General features: G+C 63.0%; 7 pseudogenes; all 7 read left to right on the forward strand.

Moving 5' to 3' along the window:
- The first annotated feature begins 291 nt into the window (after positions 1 to 291).
- On the forward strand, positions 292 to 410 carry LOC142863356 (uncharacterized; annotated as a pseudogene).
- Positions 411 to 4,188: 3,778 nt separating this feature from the next.
- On the forward strand, positions 4,189 to 4,307 carry LOC142863331 (uncharacterized; annotated as a pseudogene).
- Positions 4,308 to 8,059: 3,752 nt separating this feature from the next.
- LOC142863358 (uncharacterized) lies at positions 8,060 to 8,178 on the forward strand (annotated as a pseudogene).
- A 3,778-nt stretch (positions 8,179 to 11,956) lies between these two features.
- Positions 11,957 to 12,075, forward strand: LOC142863332 (uncharacterized; annotated as a pseudogene).
- A 3,749-nt stretch (positions 12,076 to 15,824) lies between these two features.
- LOC142863333 (uncharacterized) lies at positions 15,825 to 15,943 on the forward strand (annotated as a pseudogene).
- Positions 15,944 to 19,667: 3,724 nt separating this feature from the next.
- LOC142863352 (uncharacterized) lies at positions 19,668 to 19,786 on the forward strand (annotated as a pseudogene).
- Positions 19,787 to 23,221: 3,435 nt separating this feature from the next.
- On the forward strand, positions 23,222 to 23,340 carry LOC142863235 (uncharacterized; annotated as a pseudogene).
- The last annotated feature ends 1,698 nt before the right edge of the window (positions 23,341 to 25,038 follow it).

The raw sequence follows: 25,038 nt of genomic DNA on the forward strand, positions 1-25,038 counted from the left end.
GGTGAAGGAGGCCGGGCGAGGAGACGAGGGGGGCTGGGAGGGCTCCACCTTGGCGAGTCCAGCCGTGGAGGCGCATCTTGTGTGGGTGTGAGTGAGTGTGAGTGTGTGTGTGTGTGTGTATAGAGAGACAGCCCCCGCCCCGCCCCGCCCCGCCCATCACCCCCGTCCCTGGGAGCCCGCGGGACCCGGCCGGCGAACTCAACCGGCCCGGCCCGGCGCGGGAGGCGGCGGCGGGGAAGCCCAGAGAGGCTCGGCTTCTTGAGCGGGGCAGGGGCGCCCTCCGCCGCCGCCGTCTAGGGCCACACCACCCTGAACGCCCCCGATCTCGTCTGCTCTGGGAAGCTAAGCAGGGTCGGGCCCGGTTAGTACTTGGATGGGAGACCGCCTGGGAATACCGGGTGACACAGGCTGCTGGTTTTTTTTTTTTTTTTTTTTTTTTTTGGCCTCTTGTTCTGTCCCCTTTCTGGGAGCGCGGCGGCGGCCCGGGGTGGGGGTCACCCCCACCCTCAGCGCCCGCGCGGTGCCTGGCACCCCAGCCCGCACCGTGGGGCCTCCTCTTGTCCCAAGCCCCGACACCGCCGCTACGCGGCAGCATGCGTGGCATCTGGACTGTCAGGTCTCAGACCAAAGGTCTGCTCTGTGGGAACCGACACGCTGGAGGAAACCTTGAGAGTCTGAGAGGGGAGGGAGTTCCAGAAGAAGGCCAGGATGTCATTTTGAGGGAGTATGTGACCAGAACTCGTCCCGTTGCTTTTGGGGTTCTATGGGCTACACGCAGGAATCTTTGGTGGTGGCACCTGATGTTGGGGGATCCGGAGTCACACCCAGACCTGCTCCACAGGCCTCCTTTTACTTTTCTCTTCGGATTCATTATTTTTAAAAAGTGTCTCTTACCTCTAGGATTGCATTTTCTTTTCTCTCTCTCTTCAAGCAGATGATGGGAGTACAAGTATTCAGGTGACATGTCACGCCCGTGCCCCCCTCCCCCCTGCGTTCTTTTTTTTTTTTTTTTTTTTTGAGACAGAGTCTCGTTTTGCTGCCCAGGCTAGAGTGAGTGCCATGGCGTCAGCCTAGCTCACAGCAACCTCAATCTCCGGGCTCAAGCAATCCTGCTGCCTCAGCCTCCCGAGTAGTTGGGACTACAGGCATGCACCACCACGCCCGGCTGTGTTTTTCTATATATATTAGTTGGCCAATTAATTTCTTTCTATTTTTAGTAGAGACGGGGTCTCGCTCTTGCTCAGGCTGGTTTCGAACTCCTGACCTGGAGCAATCCGCCCGCCTCGGCCTCCCAGAGAGCTAGGATTACAGGCGTGAGCCACCGCGCCCGGCCCCCCCTGTGTTCTTATTCATATACCTCTCATGTTGTTCCAGCGTATTGTGGGGGTACCAATGTTAAGGTCGGGTGCCTTGCCCTCTCCAAGCCTCCCCCCTCGGGTCAGAGCTTCAAGTGCGCCCATCCCCCAGTCGGTGCGCACCCACCCCATGCCTAATGGATGTGTATGCCCCTCCCCTCCCCCCACCCGCCCGACACCCACCCGATGAAGGTGATTCCTCTCTGTCCACTTAGGCGTCCATCCGTTCGTACCAATTTGCTGGTGAGCGCGCTCACGTGGTGCTCGTGTGTCCATTCTTGGGATACCTGGCCTACTGGAACGGGTTCCAGCTCTGGCCAGGAGAACACGAGAGGCGCCCTCTCACCGCTGCTCCTCACAGCCGAATGGCACTCCGTGGTGTCCACGCGCCACATTTTATTGATGCACTCCTGGATGGATGGGCACTCGGGTCGCTTCCACGTCTTTGCGATTGTGAATTGTGCCCTAACTGTCACCCTAACCCTTACCCAGCCCGTCTCCTCTGCCCCTGCCTGACGCACTCCTCCCCGGCCAGGCCCGTCACTGTCCTGGGCCCCCGCCTGACCGGCTCCTCCCCGCCCGGCCTGTCACCGTCCTCTGCCCCTGCCTGACATGCTCCTTCCCGCCCGCCCGGCCTCTCACCGTCCTGGGCCCCTGCCTGACCGGCTCCTCCGTCGCCTGGGCCTTCCAAGGGCTTGGTGTGGACGCTGCTTCCAGGAAGCCCACCAGAAACCCGGCAGCAGGGTGGCCGCAGCAGTCTCCAGCAGCCGTCCCTAAGTCGCGTGAGTGCGGGGGACGTGCCCCCGCTGTGCCGCGGGGGCCCAGCCTGGTGTCTTCCCTGAGGCCCTGCGGCTGCCGGCTGGGCTGCCGCTCCCCGCAAGGGGAGAGCCGCGGAGGTGGGGACCGCCTCCTGATGGGGACGTACACGCAGCTCTCCACGTCGGATTCCGGGGCTCTCTGTCCTGCCCGAAGGCCCAGCTGGCCTGCGGGTCCTTAGAGTGGCAAAAACATCCGAAAACTGAGATTGAGGGTCCGGTGGGTGTCTGCACTTTTGTGCTGGGCACCCCAGGGAGGCCCGGGGGCTGGCTGGACAACGTGGTCTGCTGGGCGGGGGGGTTGGAGGAGCAACTGATGCCCTTTGCACTTTGGGTAGCAAGAGTCTGAGGTGTCTCTGAGCCCTGTGCCCTGTGGGGGGGGGCGGGGGGGGAGGAGGAGGAGGAGGAGGAGGAGGTGGGAAGGGCCGGGGCCTGCAGTCCTGTTCCCGGGGTAGCACGGCAAGTGGCTTCTTCCACAGGCTGCTTGGCCTGGGCTCCCTGCACCTGGGCCTTTGGAGGACCGGCCCTGTGCTTGCCAACACTTCCTGCAGGGACCCAGAGCTGGGAGGTGGCATCTCTCAGCCCTGGGTCGGGCAGAGCCCCAGCGGGCCATGCCCACAACCTCTCTCAGCACCGGTCCCCCAGAAGGCTCCTTTGGGACCAGGATTCTCTTGCGGTGACTCTTTAAGGTCTGGCCCCTGGATGGAGGGGCACCAGGAGTAGAGGAGCAGGAAGGGGAAGGGGGTGGCCATGCGAGGGGACACTTTGAGGCCGAGTCCCAGCTTCAGCCTGATCCTCCTGGGAACCCCGCTCTGAGACAAGGAGCCGGGCTTCGCATTCCCACAGCAGCCAGTCGTGGGCTGAGGACACCTGGGGCGTTGGGAACTCCCTGGCTTCTCCTTGGTTTAACGTCTAGAGCTGCTTGTGAATCGCGCCGCCACACACACCCGAGCGCAGGTGTCTTCCGCACAGACTGCGGGCCTCGCTCTTCTGAACGCCGCTAGCTCGCCACCCACCCACGGGTGAACCTGGTCAGGGTGCTTTCTCTAAGGGGCAGACTCTTTTCCGGGCGGGCTACCGGTGTCTCTGTTTGCTCGTTTCTTTCTTCCATTTCGGGAAAGTCTTCCTTGCTGGGTGTGGAAATCTCCTATGCCTTCCCTCGCCTATTCTGTCAGCTTTCAAATTCTCTTTCAGTTGCCACCCTCACAGATGGATTAGGAAACTCTTTCCGGTGCACTCATTATTGAAATGACCTCCAGGAAGCTGGAATCCAATATCTAATGGCCGATTTTTAGCGAGTCCACACGCCAGGGTGGTCGGGGTCCAATGCAGCCCCGGCCAGGCCCAGGCCCCTTGGACTGGGCCACAGGAGGACACGGAGGAGGGTCCCGGCCCCCACGAAGCGGTGCCGGCAGTTCTCCACGGGCTTGGGCGTTTTCCAGAGGTAGCAGATGGAGGGGACTGATTTCTTCAGCGCCCCCCAAACCACGCCACCCCACCCCACCCATGGGACACATCCCCAGAGAGAGACGCCCCATACACTGGCTGTGCCCCAGCCCTGGCCCGGGGGAATAGGCGGCAGCCCACCCACAGGGCTAGGGGGCGGGCGCAGCTGAAAGGGGTTGTGGGGGAGGGCGGCCCCTGGCTGGGGTCAAAGGGCGAGCGTCCCGCGCGTGCGCAGTCAGCGGCAGGCAGCGACGCGCTGGGGGTGGGCAGCGGGTAGGTGAAGGAGGCCGGGCGAGGAGACGAGGGGGGCTGGGAGGGCTCCACCTTGGCTAGTCCAACCGTGGAGGCGCATCTTGTGTGAGTGTGAGTGAGTGTGAGTGTGTGTGTGTGTGTATAGAGAGACAGCCCCCGCCCCGCCCCGCCCCGCCCCGCCCCGCCCATCACCCTCGTCCCTGGGAGCCCGCGGGACCCGGCCGGCGAACTCAACCGGCCCGGCCCGGCGCGGGAGGCGGCGGCGGGGAAGCCCAGAGAGGCTCGGCTTCTTGAGCGGGGCAGGGGCGCCCTCCGCCGCCGTCTAGGGCCACACCACCCTGAACGCCCCCGATCTCGTCTGGTCTGGGAAGCTAAGCAGGGTCGGGCCCGGTTAGTACTTGGATGGGAGACCGCCTGGGAATACCGGGTGCCACAGGCTGCTGCTTTTTTTTTTTTTTTTTTTGTCCCCTTTCTGGGAGCGCGGCGGCGGCCCGGGGTGGGGGTCACCCCCACCCTCAGCGCCCGCGCGGTGCCTGGCGCCCCAGCCCGCACCGTGGGGCCTCCTCTTGTCCCAAGCCCCGACACCGCCGCTACGCGGCAGCATGCGTGGCATCTGGACTCCCAGGTCTCAGACCAAAGGTCTGCTCTGTGGGAACCGACACGCTGGAGGAAACCTTGAGAGTCTGAGAGGGGAGGGAGTTCCAGAAGAAGGCCAGGATGTCATTTTGAGGGAGTATGTGACCAGAACTCGTCCCGTTGCTTTTGGGGTTCTATGGGCTACACGCAGGAATCTTTGGTGGTGGCACCTGATGTTGGGGGATCCGGAGTCACACCCAAACCTGCTCCACAGGCCTCCTTTTACTTTTCTCTTCGGATTCATTATTTTTAAAAAGTGTCTCTTACCTCTAGGATTGCATTTTCTTTTCTCTCTCTCTTCAAGCAGATGATGGGAGTACAAGTATTCAGGTGACATGTCACGCCCGTGCCCCCCTCCCCCCTGCGTTCTTTTTTTTTTTTTTTTTTTTGAGACAGAGTCTCGTTTTGCTGCCCAGGCTAGAGTGAGTGCCATGGCGTCAGCCTAGCTCACAGCAACCTCAATCTCCGGGCTCAAGCAATCCTGCTGCCTCAGCCTCCTGAGTAGTTGGGACTACAGGCATGCACTTCCACGCCCGGCTGTGTTTTTCTATATATATTAGTTGGCCAATTAATTTCTTTCTATTTTTAGTAGAGACGGGGTCTCGCTCTTGCTCAGGCTGGTTTCGAACTCCTGACCTGGAGCAATCCGCCCGCCTCGGCCTCCCAGAGAGCTAGGATTACAGGCGTGAGCCACCGCGCCCGGCCCCCCCTGTGTTCTTATTCATATACCTCTCATGTTGTTCCAGCGTATTGTGGGGGTACCAATGTTAAGGTCGGGTGCCTTGCCCTCTCCAAGCCTCCCCCCTCGGGTCAGAGCTTCAAGTGCGCCCATCCCCCAGTCGGTGCGCACCCACCCCATGCCTAATGGATGTGTATGCCCCTCCCCTCCCCCCACCCGCCCGACACCCACCCGATGAAGGTGATTCCTCTCTGTCCACTTAGGCGTCCATCCGTTCGTACCAATTTGCTGGTGAGCGCGCTCACGTGGTGCTCGTGTGTCCATTCTTGGGATACCTGGCCTACTGGAACGGGTTCCAGCTCTGGCCAGGAGAACACGAGAGGCGCCCTCTCACCGCTGCTCCTCACAGCGGAATGGCACTCCGTGGTGTCCACGCGCCACATTTTATTGATGCACTCCTGGATGGATGGGCACTCGGGTCGCTTCCACGTCTTTGCGATTGTGAATTGTGCCCTAACTGTCACCCTAACCCTTACCCAGCCCGTCTCCTCTGCCCCTGCCTGACGCACTCCTCCCCGGCCAGGCCCGTCACTGTCCTGGGCCCCCGCCTGACCGGCTCCTCCCCGCCCGGCCTGTCACCGTCCTCTGCCCCTGCCTGACATGCTCCTTCCCGCCCGCCCGGCCTCTCACCGTCCTGGGCCCCTGCCTGACCGGCTCCTCCGTCGCCTGGGCCTTCCAAGGGCTTGGTGTGGACGCTGCTTCCAGGAAGCCCACCAGAAACCCGGCAGCAGGGTGGCCGCAGCAGTCTCCAGCAGCCGTCCCTAAGTCGCGTGAGTGCGGGGGACGTGCCCCCGCTGTGCCGCGGGGGCCCAGCCTGGTGTCTTCCCTGAGGCCCTGCGGCTGCCGGCTGGGCTGCCGCTCCCCGCAAGGGGAGAGCCGCGGAGGTGGGGACCGCCTCCTGATGGGGACGTACACGCAGCTCTCCACGTCGGATTCCGGGGCTCTCTGTCCTGCCCGAAGGCCCAGCTGGCCTGCGGGTCCTTAGAGTGGCAAAAACATCCGAAAACTGAGATTGAGGGTCCGGTGGGTGTCTGCACTTTTGTGCTGGGCACCCCAGGGAGGCCCGGGGGCTGGCTGGACAACGTGGTCTGCTGGGCGGGGGGGTTGGAGGAGCAACTGATGCCCTTTGCACTTTGGGTAGCAAGAGTCTGAGGTGTCTCTGAGCCCTGTGCCCTGTGGGGGGGGGCGGGGGGGGAGGAGGAGGAGGAGGAGGAGGAGGTGGGAAGGGCCGGGGCCTGCAGTCCTGTTCCCGGGGTAGCACGGCAAGTGGCTTCTTCCACAGGCTGCTTGGCCTGGGCTCCCTGCACCTGGGCCTTTGGAGGACCGGCCCTGTGCTTGCCAACACTTCCTGCAGGGACCCAGAGCTGGGAGGTGGCATCTCTCAGCCCTGGGTCGGGCAGAGCCCCAGCGGGCCATGCCCACAACCTCTCTCAGCACCGGTCCCCCAGAAGGCTCCTTTGGGACCAGGATTCTCTTGCGGTGACTCTTTAAGGTCTGGCCCCTGGATGGAGGGGCACCAGGAGTAGAGGAGCAGGAAGGGGAAGGGGGTGGCCATGCGAGGGGACACTTTGAGGCCGAGTCCCAGCTTCAGCCTGATCCTCCTGGGAACCCCGCTCTGAGACAAGGAGCCGGGCTTCGCATTCCCACAGCAGCCAGTCGTGGGCTGAGGACACCTGGGGCGTTGGGAACTCCCTGGCTTCTCCTTGGTTTAACGTCTAGAGCTGCTTGTGAATCGCGCCGCCACACACACCCGAGCGCAGGTGTCTTCCGCACAGACTGCGGGCCTCGCTCTTCTGAACGCCGCTAGCTCGCCACCCACCCACGGGTGAACCTGGTCAGGGTGCTTTCTCTAAGGGGCAGACTCTTTTCCGGGCGGGCTACCGGTGTCTCTGTTTGCTCGTTTCTTTCTTCCATTTCGGGAAAGTCTTCCTTGCTGGGTGTGGAAATCTCCTATGCCTTCCCTCGCCTATTCTGTCAGCTTTCAAATTCTCTTTCAGTTGCCACCCTCACAGATGGATTAGGAAACTCTTTCCGGTGCACTCATTATTGAAATGACCTCCAGGAAGCTGGAATCCAATATCTAATGGCCGATTTTTAGCGAGTCCACACGCCAGGGTGGTCGGGGTCCAATGCAGCCCCGGCCAGGCCCAGGCCCCTTGGACTGGGCCACAGGAGGACACGGAGGAGGGTCCCGGCCCCCACGAAGCGGTGCCGGCAGTTCTCCACGGGCTTGGGCGTTTTCCAGAGGTAGCAGATGGAGGGGACTGATTTCTTCAGCGCCCCCCAAACCACGCCACCCCACCCCACCCATGGGACACATCCCCAGAGAGAGACGCCCCATACACTGGCTGTGCCCCAGCCCTGGCCCGGGGGAATAGGCGGCAGCCCACCCACAGGGCTAGGGGGCGGGCGCAGCTGAAAGGGGTTGTGGGGGAGGGCGGCCCCTGGCTGGGGTCAAAGGGCGAGCGTCCCGCGCGTGCGCAGTCAGCGGCAGGCAGCGACGCGCTGGGGGTGGGCAGCGGGTAGGTGAAGGAGGCCGGGCGAGGAGACGAGGGGGGCTGGGAGGGCTCCACCTTGGCGAGTCCAGCCGTGGAGGCGCATCTTGTGTGGGTGTGAGTGAGTGTGAGTGTGTGTGTGTGTGTGTATAGAGAGACAGCCCCCGCCCCGCCCCGCCCCGCCCATCACCCCCGTCCCTGGGAGCCCGCGGGACCCGGCCGGCGAACTCAACCGGCCCGGCCCGGCGCGGGAGGCGGCGGCGGGGAAGCCCAGAGAGGCTCGGCTTCTTGAGCGGGGCAGGGGCGCCCTCCGCCGCCGCCGTCTAGGGCCACACCACCCTGAACGCCCCCGATCTCGTCTGCTCTGGGAAGCTAAGCAGGGTCGGGCCCGGTTAGTACTTGGATGGGAGACCGCCTGGGAATACCGGGTGACACAGGCTGCTGGTTTTTTTTTTTTTTTTTTTTTTTTTTGGCCTCTTGTTCTGTCCCCTTTCTGGGAGCGCGGCGGCGGCCCGGGGTGGGGGTCACCCCCACCCTCAGCGCCCGCGCGGTGCCTGGCGCCCCAGCCCGCACCGTGGGGCCTCCTCTTGTCCCAAGCCCCGACACCGCCGCTACGCGGCAGCATGCGTGGCATCTGGACTGTCAGGTCTCAGACCAAAGGTCTGCTCTGTGGGAACCGACACGCTGGAGGAAACCTTGAGAGTCTGAGAGGGGAGGGAGTTCCAGAAGAAGGCCAGGATGTCATTTTGAGGGAGTATGTGACCAGAACTCGTCCCGTTGCTTTTGGGGTTCTATGGGCTACACGCAGGAATCTTTGGTGGTGGCACCTGATGTTGGGGGATCCGGAGTCACACCCAGACCTGCTCCACAGGCCTCCTTTTACTTTTCTCTTCGGATTCATTATTTTTAAAAAGTGTCTCTTACCTCTAGGATTGCATTTTCTTTTCTCTCTCTCTTCAAGCAGATGATGGGAGTACAAGTATTCAGGTGACATGTCACGCCCGTGCCCCCCTCCCCCCTGCGTTCTTTTTTTTTTTTTTTTTTTTGAGACAGAGTCTCGTTTTGCTGCCCAGGCTAGAGTGAGTGCCATGGCGTCAGCCTAGCTCACAGCAACCTCAATCTCCGGGCTCAAGCAATCCTGCTGCCTCAGCCTCCCGAGTAGTTGGGACTACAGGCATGCACCACCACGCCCGGCTGTGTTTTTCTATATATATTAGTTGGCCAATTAATTTCTTTCTATTTTTAGTAGAGACGGGGTCTCGCTCTTGCTCAGGCTGGTTTCGAACTCCTGACCTGGAGCAATCCGCCCGCCTCGGCCTCCCAGAGAGCTAGGATTACAGGCGTGAGCCACCGCGCCCGGCCCCCCCTGTGTTCTTATTCATATACCTCTCATGTTGTTCCAGCGTATTGTGGGGGTACCAATGTTAAGGTCGGGTGCCTTGCCCTCTCCAAGCCTCCCCCCTCGGGTCAGAGCTTCAAGTGCGCCCATCCCCCAGTCGGTGCGCACCCACCCCATGCCTAATGGATGTGTATGCCCCTCCCCTCCCCCCACCCGCCCGACACCCACCCGATGAAGGTGATTCCTCTCTGTCCACTTAGGCGTCCATCCGTTCGTACCAATTTGCTGGTGAGCGCGCTCACGTGGTGCTCGTGTGTCCATTCTTGGGATACCTGGCCTACTGGAACGGGTTCCAGCTCTGGCCAGGAGAACACGAGAGGCGCCCTCTCACCGCTGCTCCTCACAGCCGAATGGCACTCCGTGGTGTCCACGCGCCACATTTTATTGATGCACTCCTGGATGGATGGGCACTCGGGTCGCTTCCACGTCTTTGCGATTGTGAATTGTGCCCTAACTGTCACCCTAACCCTTACCCAGCCCGTCTCCTCTGCCCCTGCCTGACGCACTCCTCCCCGGCCAGGCCCGTCACTGTCCTGGGCCCCCGCCTGACCGGCTCCTCCCCGCCCGGCCTGTCACCGTCCTCTGCCCCTGCCTGACATGCTCCTTCCCGCCCGCCCGGCCTCTCACCGTCCTGGGCCCCTGCCTGACCGGCTCCTCCGTCGCCTGGGCCTTCCAAGGGCTTGGTGTGGACGCTGCTTCCAGGAAGCCCACCAGAAACCCGGCAGCAGGGTGGCCGCAGCAGTCTCCAGCAGCCGTCCCTAAGTCGCGTGAGTGCGGGGGACGTGCCCCCGCTGTGCCGCGGGGGCCCAGCCTGGTGTCTTCCCTGAGGCCCTGCGGCTGCCGGCTGGGCTGCCGCTCCCCGCAAGGGGAGAGCCGCGGAGGTGGGGACCGCCTCCTGATGGGGACGTACACGCAGCTCTCCACGTCGGATTCCGGGGCTCTCTGTCCTGCCCGAAGGCCCAGCTGGCCTGCGGGTCCTTAGAGTGGCAAAAACATCCGAAAACTGAGATTGAGGGTCCGGTGGGTGTCTGCACTTTTGTGCTGGGCACCCCAGGGAGGCCCGGGGGCTGGCTGGACAACGTGGTCTGCTGGGCGGGGGGGTTGGAGGAGCAACTGATGCCCTTTGCACTTTGGGTAGCAAGAGTCTGAGGTGTCTCTGAGCCCTGTGCCCTGTGGGGGGGGGGCGGGGGGGGAGGAGGAGGAGGAGGAGGAGGAGGTGGGAAGGGCCGGGGCCTGCAGTCCTGTTCCCGGGGTAGCACGGCAAGTGGCTTCTTCCACAGGCTGCTTGGCCTGGGCTCCCTGCACCTGGGCCTTTGGAGGACCGGCCCTGTGCTTGCCAACACTTCCTGCAGGGACCCAGAGCTGGGAGGTGGCATCTCTCAGCCCTGGGTCGGGCAGAGCCCCAGCGGGCCATGCCCACAACCTCTCTCAGCACCGGTCCCCCAGAAGGCTCCTTTGGGACCAGGATTCTCTTGCGGTGACTCTTTAAGGTCTGGCCCCTGGATGGAGGGGCACCAGGAGTAGAGGAGCAGGAAGGGGAAGGGGGTGGCCATGCGAGGGGACACTTTGAGGCCGAGTCCCAGCTTCAGCCTGATCCTCCTGGGAACCCCGCTCTGAGACAAGGAGCCGGGCTTCGCATTCCCACAGCAGCCAGTCGTGGGCTGAGGACACCTGGGGCGTTGGGAACTCCCTGGCTTCTCCTTGGTTTAACGTCTAGAGCTGCTTGTGAATCGCGCCGCCACACACACCCGAGCGCAGGTGTCTTCCGCACAGACTGCGGGCCTCGCTCTTCTGAACGCCGCTAGCTCGCCACCCACCCACGGGTGAACCTGGTCAGGGTGCTTTCTCTAAGGGGCAGACTCTTTTCCGGGCGGGCTACCGGTGTCTCTGTTTGCTCGTTTCTTTCTTCCATTTCGGGAAAGTCTTCCTTGCTGGGTGTGGAAATCTCCTATGCCTTCCCTCGCCTATTCTGTCAGCTTTCAAATTCTCTTTCAGTTGCCACCCTCACAGATGGATTAGGAAACTCTTTCCGGTGCACTCATTATTGAAATGACCTCCAGGAAGCTGGAATCCAATATCTAATGGCCGATTTTTAGCGAGTCCACACGCCAGGGTGGTCGGGGTCCAATGCAGCCCCGGCCAGGCCCAGGCCCCTTGGACTGGGCCACAGGAGGACACGGAGGAGGGTCCCGGCCCCCACGAAGCGGTGCCGGCAGTTCTCCACGGGCTTGGGCGTTTTCCAGAGGTAGCAGATGGAGGGGACTGATTTCTTCAGCGCCCCCCAAACCACGCCACCCCACCCCACCCATGGGACACATCCCCAGAGAGAGACGCCCCATACACTGGCTGTGCCCCAGCCCTGGCCCGGGGGAATAGGCGGCAGCCCACCCACAGGGCTAGGGGGCGGGCGCAGCTGAAAGGGGTTGTGGGGGAGGGCGGCCCCTGGCTGGGGTCAAAGGGCGAGCGTCCCGCGCGTGCGCAGTCAGCGGCAGGCAGCGACGCGCTGGGGGTGGGCAGCGGGTAGGTGAAGGAGGCCGGGCGAGGAGACGAGGGGGGCTGGGAGGGCTCCACCTTGGCTAGTCCAACCGTGGAGGCGCATCTTGTGTGAGTGTGAGTGAGTGTGAGTGTGTGTGTGTGTGTATAGAGAGACAGCCCCCGCCCCGCCCCGCCCCGCCCCGCCCCGCCCATCACCCTCGTCCCTGGGAGCCCGCGGGACCCGGCCGGCGAACTCAACCGGCCCGGCCCGGCGCGGGAGGCGGCGGCGGGGAAGCCCAGAGAGGCTCGGCTTCTTGAGCGGGGCAGGGGCGCCCTCCGCCGCCGTCTAGGGCCACACCACCCTGAACGCCCCCGATCTCGTCTGGTCTGGGAAGCTAAGCAGGGTCGGGCCCGGTTAGTACTTGGATGGGAGACCGCCTGGGAATACCGGGTGCCACAGGCTGCTGCTTTTTTTTTTTTTTTTTTTGTCCCCTTTCTGGGAGCGCGGCGGCGGCCCGGGGTGGGGGTCACCCCCACCCTCAGCGCCCGCGCGGTGCCTGGCGCCCCAGCCCGCACCGTGGGGCCTCCTCTTGTCCCAAGCCCCGACACCGCCGCTACGCGGCAGCATGCGTGGCATCTGGACTCCCAGGTCTCAGACCAAAGGTCTGCTCTGTGGGAACCGACACGCTGGAGGAAACCTTGAGAGTCTGAGAGGGGAGGGAGTTCCAGAAGAAGGCCAGGATGTCATTTTGAGGGAGTATGTGACCAGAACTCGTCCCGTTGCTTTTGGGGTTCTATGGGCTACACGCAGGAATCTTTGGTGGTGGCACCTGATGTTGGGGGATCCGGAGTCACACCCAGACCTGCTCCACAGGCCTCCTTTTACTTTTCTCTTCGGATTCATTATTTTTAAAAAGTGTCTCTTACCTCTAGGATTGCATTTTCTTTTCTCTCTCTCTTCAAGCAGATGATGGGAGTACAAGTATTCAGGTGACATGTCACGCCCGTGCCGCCCTCCCCCCTGCGTTCTTTTTTTTTTTTTTTTTTTTGAGACAGAGTCTCGTTTTGCTGCCCAGGCTAGAGTGAGTGCCATGGCGTCAGCCTAGCTCACAGCAACCTCAATCTCCGGGCTCAAGCAATCCTGCTGCCTCAGCCTCCCGAGTAGTTGGGACTACAGGCATGCACCACCACGCCCGGCTGTGTTTTTCTATATATATTAGTTGGCCAATTAATTTCTTTCTATTTTTAGTAGAGACGGGGTCTCGCTCTTGCTCAGGCTGGTTTCGAACTCCTGACCTGGAGCAATCCGCCCGCCTCGGCCTCCCAGAGAGCTAGGATTACAGGCGTGAGCCACCGCGCCCGGCCCCCCCTGTGTTCTTATTCATATACCTCTCATGTTGTTCCAGCGTATTGTGGGGGTACCAATGTTAAGGTCGGGTGCCTTGCCCTCTCCAAGCCTCCCCCCTCGGGTCAGAGCTTCAAGTGCGCCCATCCCCCAGTCGGTGCCCACCCACCCCATGCCTAATGGATGTGTATGCCCCTCCCCTCCCCCCACCCGCCCGACACCCACCCGATGAAGGTGATTCCTCTCTGTCCACTTAGGCGTCCATCCGTTCGTACCAATTTGCTGGTGAGCGCGCTCACGTGGTGCTCGTGTGTCCATTCTTGGGATACCTGGCCTACTGGAACGGGTTCCAGCTCTGGCCAGGAGAACACGAGAGGCGCCCTCTCACCGCTGCTCCTCACAGCCGAATGGCACTCCGTGGTGTCCACGTGCCACATTTTATTGATGCACTCCTGGATGGATGGGCACTCGGGTCGCTTCCACGTCTTTGCGATTGTGAATTGTGCCCTAACTGTCACCCTAACCCTTACCCAGCCCGTCTCCTCTGCCCCTGCCTGACGCACTCCTCCCCGGCCAGGCCCGTCACTGTCCTGGGCCCCCGCCTGACCGGCTCCTCCCCGCCCGGCCTGTCACCGTCCTCTGCCCCTGCCTGACATGCTCCTTCCCGCCCGCCCGGCCTCTCACCGTCCTGGGCCCCTGCCTGACCGGCTCCTCCGTCGCCTGGGCCTTCCAAGGGCTTGGTGTGGACGCTGCTTCCAGGAAGCCCACCAGAAACCCGGCAGCAGGGTGGCCGCAGCAGTCTCCAGCAGCCGTCCCTAAGTCGCGTGAGTGCGGGGGACGTGCCCCCGCTGTGCCGCGGGGGCCCAGCCTGGTGTCTTCCCTGAGGCCCTGCGGCTGCCGGCTGGGCTGCCGCTCCCCGCAAGGGGAGAGCCGCGGAGGTGGGGACCGCCTCCTGATGGGGACGTACACGCAGCTCTCCACGTCGGATTCCGGGGCTCTCTGTCCTGCCCGAAGGCCCAGCTGGCCTGCGGGTCCTTAGAGTGGCAAAAACATCCGAAAACTGAGATTGAGGGTCCGGTGGGTGTCTGCACTTTTGTGCTGGGCACCCCAGGGAGGCCCGGGGGCTGGCTGGACAACGTGGTCTGCTGGGCGGGGGGGTTGGAGGAGCAACTGATGCCCTTTGCACTTTGGGTAGCAAGAGTCTGAGGTGTCTCTGAGCCCTGTGCCCTGTGGGGGGGGGCGGGGGGGGAGGAGGAGGAGGAGGAGGAGGAGGTGGGAAGGGCCGGGGCCTGCAGTCCTGTTCCCGGGGTGGCACGGCAAGTGGCTTCTTCCACAGGCTGCTTGGCCTGGGCTCCCTGCACCTGGGCCTTTGGAGGACCGGCCCTGTGCTTGCCAACACTTCCTGCAGGGACCCAGAGCTGGGAGGTGGCATCTCTCAGCCCTGGGTCGGGCAGAGCCCCAGCGGGCCATGCCCACAACCTCTCTCAGCACCGGTCCCCCAGAAGGCTCCTTTGGGACCAGGATTCTCTTGCGGTGACTCTTTAAGGTCTGGCCCCTGGATGGAGGGGCACCAGGAGTAGAGGAGCAGGAAGGGGAAGGGGGTGGCCATGCGAGGGGACACTTTGAGGCCGAGTCCCAGCTTCAGCCTGATCCTCCTGGGAACCCCGCTCTGAGACAAGGAGCCGGGCTTCGCATTCCCACAGCAGCCAGTCGTGGGCTGAGGACACCTGGGGCGTTGGGAACTCCCTGGCTTCTCCTTGGTTTAACGTCTAGAGCTGCTTGTGAATCGCGCCGCCACACACACCCGAGCGCAGGTGTCTTCCGCACAGACTGCGGGCCTCGCTCTTCTGAACGCCGCTAGCTCGCCACCCACCCACGGGTGAACCTGGTCAGGGTGCTTTCTCTAAGGGGCAGACTCTTTTCCGGGCGGGCTACCGGTGTCTCTGTTTGCTCGTTTCTTTCTTCCATTTCGGGAAAGTCTTCCTTGCTGGGTGTGGAAATCTCCTATGCCTTCCCTCGCCTATTCTGTCAGCTTTAAAATTCTCTTTCAGTTGCCACCCTCACAGATGGATTAGGAAACTCTTTCCGGTGCACTCATTAGTGAAATGACCTCCAGGAAGCTGGAATCCAATATCTAATGGCCGATTTTTAGCGAGTCCACACGCCAGGGTGGTCGGGGTCCAATGCAGCCCCGGCCAGGCCCAGGCCCCTTGGACTGGGCCACAGGAGGACACGGAGGAGGGTCCCGGCCCCCACGAAGCGGTGCCGGCAGTTCTCCACGGGCTTGGGCGTTTTCCAGAGGTAGGAGATGGAGGGGACTGATTTCTTCAGCGCCCCCAAACCACGCCAACCCACCCCACCCATGGGACACATCCCCAGAGAGAGACGCCCCATACACTGGCTGTGCCCCAGCCCTGGCCCAGGGGAATAGGCGGCAGCCCACCCACAGGGCTAGGGGGGGGGCGCAGCTGAAAGGGGTTGTGGGGGAGGGCGGCCCCTGGCTGGGGTCAAAGGGCGAGCGTCCCGCGCGTGCGCAGTCAGCGGCAGGCAGCGACGCGCTGGGGGTGGGCAGCGGGTAGGTGAAGGAGGCCGGGCGAGGAGACGAGGGGGGTTGGGAGGGCTCCACCTTGGCGAGTCCAGCCGTGGAGGCGCATCTTGTGTGAGTGTGAGTGAGTGTGAGTGTGTGTGTGTGTGTATAGAGAGACAGCCCCCGCCCCGCCCCGCCCCGCCCCGCCCATCACCCCCGTCCCTGGGAGCCCGGGACCCGGCCGGCGAACTCAACCGGCCCGGCCCGGCGCGGGAGGCGGCGGCGGGGAAGCCCAGAGAGGCTCGGCTTCTTGAGCGGGGCAGGGGTGCCCTCCGCTGCCGTCTAGGGCCACACCACCCTGAACGCCCCCGATCTCGTCTGGTCTGGGAAGCTAAGCAGGGTCGGGCCCGGTTAGTACTTGGATGGGAGACCGCCTGGGAATACCGGGTGCCACAGGCTGCTGCTTTTTTTTTTTTTTTTTTTTTTTTTGGCCTCTTGTTCTGTCCCCTTTCTGGGAGCGCGGCGGCGGCACGGGGTGGGGGTCACCCCCACCCTCAGCGCCCGCGCGGTGCCTGGCGCCCCAGCCCGCACCGTGGGGCCTCCTCTTGTCCCAAGCCCCGACACCGCCGCTACGCGGCAGCATGCGTGGCATCTGGACTGTCAGGTCTCAGACCAAAGGTCTGCTCTGTGGGAACCGACACGCTGGAGGAAACCTTGAGAGTCTGAGAGGGGAGGGAGTTCCAGAAGAAGGCCAGGATGTCATTTTGAGGGAGTATGTGACCAGAACTCGTCCCGTTGCTTTTGGGGTTCTATGGGCTACACGCAGGAATCTTTGGTGGTGGCACCTGATGTTGGGGGATCCGGAGTCACACCCAGACCTGCTCCACAGGCCTCCTTTTACTTTTCTCTTCGGATTCATTATTTTTAAAAAGTGTCTCTTACCTCTAGGATTGCATTTTCTTTTCTCTCTCTCTTCAAGCAGATGATGGGAGTACAAGTATTCAGGTGACATGTCACGCCCGTGCCCCCCTCCCCCCTGCGTTCTTTTTTTTTTTTTTTTTTTGAGACAGAGTCTCATTTTGCTGCCCAGGCTAGAGTGAGTGCCATGGCGTCAGCCTAGCTCACAGCAACCTCAATCTCCGGGCTCAAGCAATCCTGCTGCCTCAGCCTCCCGAGTAGTTGGGACTACAGGCATGCACCACCACGCCCGGCTGTGTTTTTCTATATATATTAGTTGGCCAATTAATTTCTTTCTATTTTTAGTAGAGACGGGGTCTCGCTCTTGCTCAGGCTGGTTTCGAACTCCTGACCTGGAGCAATCCGCCCGCCTCGGCCTCCCAGAGAGCTAGGATTACAGGCGTGAGCCACCGCGCCCGGCCCCCCCTGTGTTCTTATTCATATACCTCTCATGTTGTTCCAGCGTATTGTGGGGGTACCAATGTTAAGGTCGGGTGCCTTGCCCTCTCCAAGCCTCCCCCCTCGGGTCAGAGCTTCAAGTGCGCCCATCCCCCAGTCGGTGCGCACCCACCCCATGCCTAATGGATGTGTATGCCCCTCCCCTCCCCCCACCCGCCCGACACCCACCCGATGAAGGTGATTCCTCTCTGTCCACTTAGGCGTCCATCCGTTCGTACCAATTTGCTGGTGAGCGCGCTCACGTGGTGCTCGTGTGTCCATTCTTGGGATACCTGGCCTACTGGAACGGGTTCCAGCTCTGGCCAGGAGAACACGAGAGGCGCCCTCTCACCGCTGCTCCTCACAGCCGAATGGCACTCCGTGGTGTCCACGCGCCACATTTTATTGATGCACTCCTGGATGGATGGGCACTCGGGTCGCTTCCACGTCTTTGCGATTGTGAATTGTGCCCTAACTGTCACCCTAACCCTTACCCAGCCCGTCTCCTCTGCCCCTGCCTGACGCACTCCTCCCCGGCCAGGCCCGTCACTGTCCTGGGCCCCCGCCTCCTTCCTGCCCGCCCGGCCTCTCACCGTCCTGGGCCCCTGCCTGACCGGCTCCTCCGTCGCCTGGGCCTTCCAAGGGCTTGGTGTGGACGCTGCTTCCAGGAAGCCCACCAGAAACCCGGCAGCAGGGTGGCCGCAGCAGTCTCCAGCAGCCGTCCCTAAGTCGCGTGAGTGCGGGGGACGTGCCCCCGCTGTGCCGCGGGGGCCCAGCCTGGTGTCTTCCCTGAGGCCCTGCGGCTGCCGGCTGGGCTGCCGCTCCCCGCAAGGGGAGAGCCGCGGAGGTGGGGACCGCCTCCTGATGGGGACGTACACGCAGCTCTCCACGTCGGATTCCGGGGCTCTCTGTCCTGCCCGAAGGCCCAGCTGGCCTGCGGGTCCTTAGAGTGGCAAAAACATCCGAAAACTGAGATTGAGGGTCCGGTGGGTGTCTGCACTTTTGTGCTGGGCACCCCAGGGAGGCCCGGGGGCTGGCTGGACAACGTGGTCTGCTGGGCGGGGGGGTTGGAGGAGCAACTGATGCCCTTTGCACTTTGAGTAGCAAGAGTCTGAGGTGTCTCTGAGCCCTGTGCCCTGTGGGGGGGGCGGGGGGGGGAGGAGGAGGAGGAGGAGGAGGAGGTGGGAAGGGCCGGGGCCTGCAGTCCTGTTCCCGGGGTGGCACGGCAAGTGGCTTCTTCCACAGGCTGCTTGGCCTGGGCTCCCTGCACCTGGGCCTTTGGAGGACCGGCCCTGTGCTTGCCAACACTTCCTGCAGGGACCCAGAGCTGGGAGGTGGCATCTCTCAGCCCTGGGTCGGGCAGAGCCCCAGCGGGCCATGCCCACAACCTCTCTCAGCACCGGTCCCCCAGAAGGCTCCTTTGGGACCAGGATTCTCTTGCGGTGACTCTTTAAGGTCTGGCCCCTGGATGGAGGGGCACCAGGAGTAGAGGAGCAGGAAGGGGAAGGGGGTGGCCATGCGAGGGGACACTTTGAGGCCGAGTCCCAGCTTCAGCCTGATCCTCCTGGGAACCCCGCTCTGAGACAAGGAGCCGGGCTTCGCATTCCCACAGCAGCCAGTCGTGGGCTGAGGACACCTGGGGCGTTGGGAACTCCCTGGCTTCTCCTTGGTTTAACGTCTAGAGCTGCTTGTGAATCGCGCCGCCACACACACCCGAGCGCAGGTGTCTTCCGCACAGACTGCGGGCCTCGCTCTTCTGAACGCCGCTAGCTCGCCACCCACCCACGGGTGAACCTGGTCAGGGTGCTTTCTCTAAGGGGCAGACTCTTTTCCGGGCGGGCTACCGGTGTCTCTGTTTGCTCGTTTCTTTCTTCCATTTCGGGAAAGTCTTCCTTGCTGGGTGTGGAAATCTCCTATGCCTTCCCTCGCCTATTCTGTCAGCTTTAAAATTCTCTTTCAGTTGCCACCCTCACAGATGGATTAGGAAACTCTTTCCGGTGCACTCATTAGTGAAATGACCTCCAGGAAGCTGGAATCCAATATCTAATGGCCGATTTTTAGCGAGTCCACACGCCAGGGTGGTCGGGGTCCAATGCAGCCCCGGCCAGGCCCAGGCCCCTTGGACTGGGCCACAGGAGGACACGGAGGAGGGTCCCGGCCCCCACGAAGCGGTGCCGGCAGTTCTCCACGGGCTTGGGCGTTTTCCAGAGGTAGGAGATGGAGGGGACTGATTTCTTCAGCGCCCCCCAAACCACGCCACCCCACCCCACCCATGGGACACATCCCCAGAGAGAAACGCCCCATACACTGGCTGTGCCCCAGCCCTGGCCCGGGGGAATAGGCGGCAGCCCACCCACAGGGCGAGGGAGGGGCGCAGCTGAAAGGGGTTGTGGGGGAGGGCGGCCCCTGGCTGGGGTCAAAGGGCGAGCGTCCCGCGCATGCGCAGTCAGCGGCAGGCAGTGACGCGCTGGGGGTGGGCAGCGGGTAGGTGAAGGAGGCCGGGCGAGGAGACGAGGGGGGCTGGGAGGGCTCCACCTTGGCGAGTCCAACCGTGGAGTCGCATCTTGTGTGAGTGTTAGTGAGTGTGAGTGTGTGTGTGTGTGTATAGAGAGACAGCCCCCGCCCCGCCCCGCCCCGCCCTGCCCCGCACCGCCCATCACCCTCATCCCTGGGAGCCCGCGGGACCCGGCCGGCGAACTCAACCGGCCCGGCCCGGCGCGGGAGGCGGCGGCGGGGAAGCCCAGAGAGGCTCGGCTTCTTGAGCGGGGCAGGGGCGCCCTCCGCCGCCGTCTAGGGCCACACCACCCTGAACGCCCCCGATCTCGTCTGGTCTGGGAATCTAAGCAGGGTCGGGCCCGGTTAGTACTTGGATGGGAGACCGCCTGGGAATACCGGGTGCCACAGGCTGTTGCTTTTTTTTTTTTTTTTTTTGTCCCCTTTCTGGGAGCGCGGCGGCGGCCCGGGGTGGGGGTCACCCCCACACTCAGCGCCCGCGCGGTGCCTGGCGCCCCAGCCCGCACCGTGGGGCCTCCTCTTGTCCCAAGCCGCGACACCGCCGCCACGCGGCAGCATGCGTGGCATCTGGACTGTCAGGTCTCAGACCAAAGGTCTGCTCTGTGGGAACCGACACGCTGGAGGAAACCTTGAGAGTCTGAGAGGGGAGGGAGTTCCAGAAGAAGGCCAGGATGTCATTTTGAGGGAGTATGTGACCAGAACTCGTCCCGTTGCTTTTGGGGTTCTATGGGCTACACGCAGGAATCTTTGGTGGTGGCACCTGATGTTGGGGGATCCGGAGTCACACCCAGACCTGCTCCACAGGCCTCCTTTTACTTTTCTCTTCGGATTCATGATTTTTAAAAAGTGTCTCTTACCTCTAGGATTGCATTTTCTTTTCTCTCTCTTTTCAAGCAGATGATGGGAGTACAAGTGTTCAGGTGACATGTGTTGCCCGTGCCCCCCTCCCCCCTGTGTTCTCATTCATATACCTCTCATGTTGTTCCAGCGTATCGTGGGGGTACCAATGTTAAGGTCGGGTGCGTTGCCCTCTCCCAGCCTCCCCCCTCGGGTCAGAGCTTCAAGTGCTCCCATCCCCCAGTCGGTGCGCACCCACCCCATGCCTAATGGATGTGTATGCCCCTCCCCTCCCCCCACCCGCCCGACACCCACCCGATGAAGGTGATTCCTCTCTGTCCACTTAGGTGTCCATCCGTTCGTACCAATTTGCTGGTGAGCGCGCTCACGTGGTGCTCGTGTGTCCATTCTTGGGATACCTGGCTTACTGGAACGGGTTCCAGCTCTGGCCAGGAGAACACGAGAGGCGCCCTCTCACCGCTGCTCCTCACAGCCGAATGGCACTCCGTGGTGTCCACGCGCCACATTTTATTAATGCACTCCTGGATGGATGGGCACTCGGGTCGCTTCCACGTCTTTGCGATTGTGAATTGTGCCCTAACTGTAACCCTAACCCTTACCCAGCCCGTCTCCTCTGCCCCTGCCTGACGCACTCCTCCCCGGCCTGGCCCGTCACTGTCCTGGGCTCCCGCCTGACCGGCTCCTCCCCGCCCGGCCTGTCACCGTCCTCTGCCCCTGCCTGACATGCTCCTTCCCGCCCGGCCTCTCACCGTCCTCGGCCCCTGCCTGACCGGCTCCTCCGTCGCCTGGGCCTTCCAAGGGCTTGGTGTGGACGCTGCTTCCAGGAAGCCCTCCAGAAACCCGGCAGCAGGGTGGCCGCAGCAGTCTCCAGCAGCCGTCCCTAAGTCGCGTGAGTGCGGGGGACGTGCCCCCGCTGTGCCCCCGCGGGGGCCCAGCCTGGTGTCTTCCCTGAGGCCCTGCGGCTGCCGGCTGGGCTGCCGCTCCCCGCAAGGGGAGAGCCGCGGAGGTGGGGACCGCCTCCTGATGGGGAGGTACACGCAGCTCTCCACGCAGCTCTCCACGTCGGATTCCGGGGCTCTCTGTCCTGCCCGAAGGCCCAGCTGGCCTGCGGGTCCTTAGAGTGGCGAAAACATCCGAAAGCTGAGATTGAGGGTCCGGTGGGTGTCTGCACTTTTGTGCTGGGCACCCCAGGGAGGCCCGGGGGCTGGCTGGACAACGTGGTCTGCTGGGCGGGGGGGTTGGAGGAGCAACTGATGCCCTTTGCACTTTGGGTAGCAAGAGTCTGAGGTGTCTCTGAGCCCTGTGCCTTGTCGGGGGTGGGGGGCGGGGGGGAGGAGGAGGTGGGAAGGGCCGGGGCCTGCAGTCCTGTTCCCGGGGTGGCATGGCAAGTGGCTTCTTCCACAGGCTGCTTGGCCTGGGCTCCCTGCACCTGGGCCTTTGGAGGACTGGCCCTGTGCTTGCCAACACTTCCTGCAGGGACCCAGAGCTGGGAGGTTGCATCTCTCAGCCCTGGGTCGGGCAGAGCCCCAGCGGGCCATGCCCACAACCTCTCTCAGCACCGGTCCCCCAGAAGGCTCCTTTGGGACCAGGATTCTCTTGGGGTGACTCTTTAAGGTCTGGCCCCTGGATGGAGGGGCACCAGGAGTAGAGGAGCAGGAAGGGGAAGGGGGTGGCCATGCGAGGGGACACTTTGAGGCCAAGTCCCAGCTTCAGCCTGATCCTCCTGGGAACCCCGCTCTGAGACAAGGAGCCGGGCTTCGCATTCCCACAGCAGCCAGTCGTGGGCTGAGGACACCTGGGGCGTTGGGAACTCCCTGGCTTCTCCTTGGTTTAACATCTAGAGCTGCTTGTGAATCGCGCCGCCACACACACCCGAGCGCAGGTGTCTTCCGCACAGACTGCGGGCCTCGCTCTTCTGAACGCCGCCGGCTCGCCACCCACCCACGCGTGAACCTGGTCAGGGTGCTTTCTCTCAGGGGCAGACTCTTTTCCGGGCGGGCTACCGGTGTCTCTGTTTGCTCGTTTCTTTCTTCCATTTCGGGAAAGTCTTCCTTGCTGGGTGTGGAAATCTCCTATGCCTTCCCTCGCCTATTCTGTCAGCTTTAAAATTCTCTTTCAGTTGCCACCCTCACAGATGGATTAGGAAACTCTTTCCGGTGCACTCATTAGTGAAATGACCTCAAGGAAGCTGGAATCCAATATCTAATGGCCGATTTTTAGCGAGTCCACACGCCAGGGTGGTCGGGGTCCAATGCAGCCCCGGCCAGGCCCAGGCCCCTTGGACTGGGCCACAGGAGGACACGGAGGAGGGTCCTGGCCCCCACGAAGCGGTGCCGGCAGTTCTCCACGGGCTTGGGCGTTTTCCAGAGGTAGGAGATGGAGGGGACTGATTTCTTCAGCGCCCCACAAACCACCCCACCCCACCCATGGGACACATCCCCAGAGAGAGACGCCCCATACACTGGCTGTGCCCCAGCCCTGGCCCCGGGGAATAGGCGGCAGCCCACCCACAGGGCGAGGGGGGGGCGCAGCTGAAAGGGGTTGTGGGGGAGGGCGGCCCCTGGCTGGGGTCAAAGGGCGAGCGCCCCGCGCTCGCGCGTGCGCAGTCAGCGGCGGCGACGCGCTGGGGGTGGGCAGCGGGTAGGTGAAGGAGGCCTGGGGAGGAGACGAGGGGGGCTGGGAGGGCTCCACCTTGGCGAGTCCAGCCGTGGAGGCGCATCTTGTGTGAGTGTGAGTGAGTGTGAGTGTGTGTGTGTGTGTATAGAGAGACAGCCCCCCCCCCCGCCCCGGGCCGCCCCGCCCCGCCCATCAACCCCGTCCCTGGGAGCCCGCGGGACCCGGCCGGCGAACTCAACAGGCCCGGCCCGGCGCGGGGCCTGGGGCGGGAGGCGGCGGCGGCGGCGGCGGCGGCGGGGGGAAAGCGCAGAGAGGCTCGGCTTCTTGAGCGGGGCAGGGGCGCCCTCCGCCGCCGTCTAGGGCCACCCCACCCTGAACGCCCCCGATCTCGTCTGGTCTCGGAAGCTAAGCAGGGTCGGGCCTGGTTAGTACTTGGATGGGAGACCGCCTGGGAATACCGGGTGCCACAGGCTGCTGCTTTTTTTTTTTTTTTTTTTTTTCCTCTTGTTCTGTCCCCTTTCTGGGAGCGGGGCGGCGGCGGCCCGGGGTGGGGGTGACCCCAACCCTCAGCGCCCGCCGCGGTGCCTGGCGCCGCAGCCCGCACCGTGGGGCCTCCTCTTGTCCCAAGCCGCGACACCGCCGCCACGCGGCAGCATGCGTGGCATCTGGACTGTCAGGTCTCAGACCAAAGGTCTGCTCTGTGGGAACCGACACGCTGGAGGAAACCTTGAGAGTCTGAGAGGGGAGGGAGTTCCAGAAGAAGGCCAGGATGTCATTTTGAGGGAGTATGTGACCAGAACTCGTCCCGTTGCTTTTGGGGTTCTATGGGCTACACGCAGGAATCTTTGGTGGTGGCACCTGATGTTGGGGGATCCGGAGTCACACCCAGACCTGCTCCACAGGCCTCCTTTTACTTTTCTCTTCGGATTCATGATTTTTAAAAAGTGTCTCTTACCTCTAGGATTGCATTTTCTTTTCTCTCTCTTTTCAAGCAGATGATGGGAGTACAAGTGTTCAGGTGACATGTGTTGCCCGTGCCCCCCTCCCCCCTGTGTTCTCATTCATATACCTCTCATGTTGTTCCAGCGTATCGTGGGGGTACCAATGTTAAGGTCGGGTGCGTTGCCCTCTCCCAGCCTCCCCCCTCGGGTCAGAGCTTCAAGTGCTCCCATCCCCCAGTCGGTGCGCACCCACCCCATGCCTAATGGATGTGTATGCCCCTCCCCTCCCCCCACCCGCCCGACACCCACCCGATGAAGGTGATTCCTCTCTGTCCACTTAGGTGTCCATCCGTTCGTACCAATTTGCTGGTGAGCGCGCTCACGTGGTGCTCGTGTGTCCATTCTTGGGATACCTGGCTTACTGGAACGGGTTCCAGCTCTGGCCAGGAGAACACGAGAGGCGCCCTCTCACCGCTGCTCCTCACAGCCGAATGGCACTCCGTGGTGTCCACGCGCCACATTTTATTAATGCACTCCTGGATGGATGGGCACTCGGGTCGCTTCCACGTCTTTGCGATTGTGAATTGTGCCCTAACTGTAACCCTAACCCTTACCCAGCCCGTCTCCTCTGCCCCTGCCTGACGCACTCCTCCCCGGCCTGGCCCGTCACTGTCCTGGGCTCCCGCCTGACCGGCTCCTCCCCGCCCGGCCTGTCACCGTCCTCTGCCCCTGCCTGACATGCTCCTTCCCGCCCGGCCTCTCACCGTCCTCGGCCCCTGCCTGACCGGCTCCTCCGTCGCCTGGGCCTTCCAAGGGCTTGGTGTGGACGCTGCTTCCAGGAAGCCCTCCAGAAACCCGGCAGCAGGGTGGCCGCAGCAGTCTCCAGCAGCCGTCCCTAAGTCGCGTGAGTGCGGGGGACGTGCCCCCGCTGTGCCCCCGCGGGGGCCCAGCCTGGTGTCTTCCCTGAGGCCCTGCGGCTGCCGGCTGGGCTGCCGCTCCCCGCAAGGGGAGAGCCGCGGAGGTGGGGACCGCCTCCTGATGGGGAGGTACACGCAGCTCTCCACGCAGCTCTCCACGTCGGATTCCGGGGCTCTCTGTCCTGCCCGAAGGCCCAGCTGGCCTGCGGGTCCTTAGAGTGGCGAAAACATCCGAAAGCTGAGATTGAGGGTCCGGTGGGTGTCTGCACTTTTGTGCTGGGCACCCCAGGGAGGCCCGGGGGCTGGCTGGACA

This window comes from Microcebus murinus, chromosome 21 (assembly GCF_040939455.1).
Source record: "Microcebus murinus isolate Inina chromosome 21, M.murinus_Inina_mat1.0, whole genome shotgun sequence".
Taxonomy (NCBI): Eukaryota; Metazoa; Chordata; class Mammalia; order Primates; family Cheirogaleidae; genus Microcebus; species Microcebus murinus.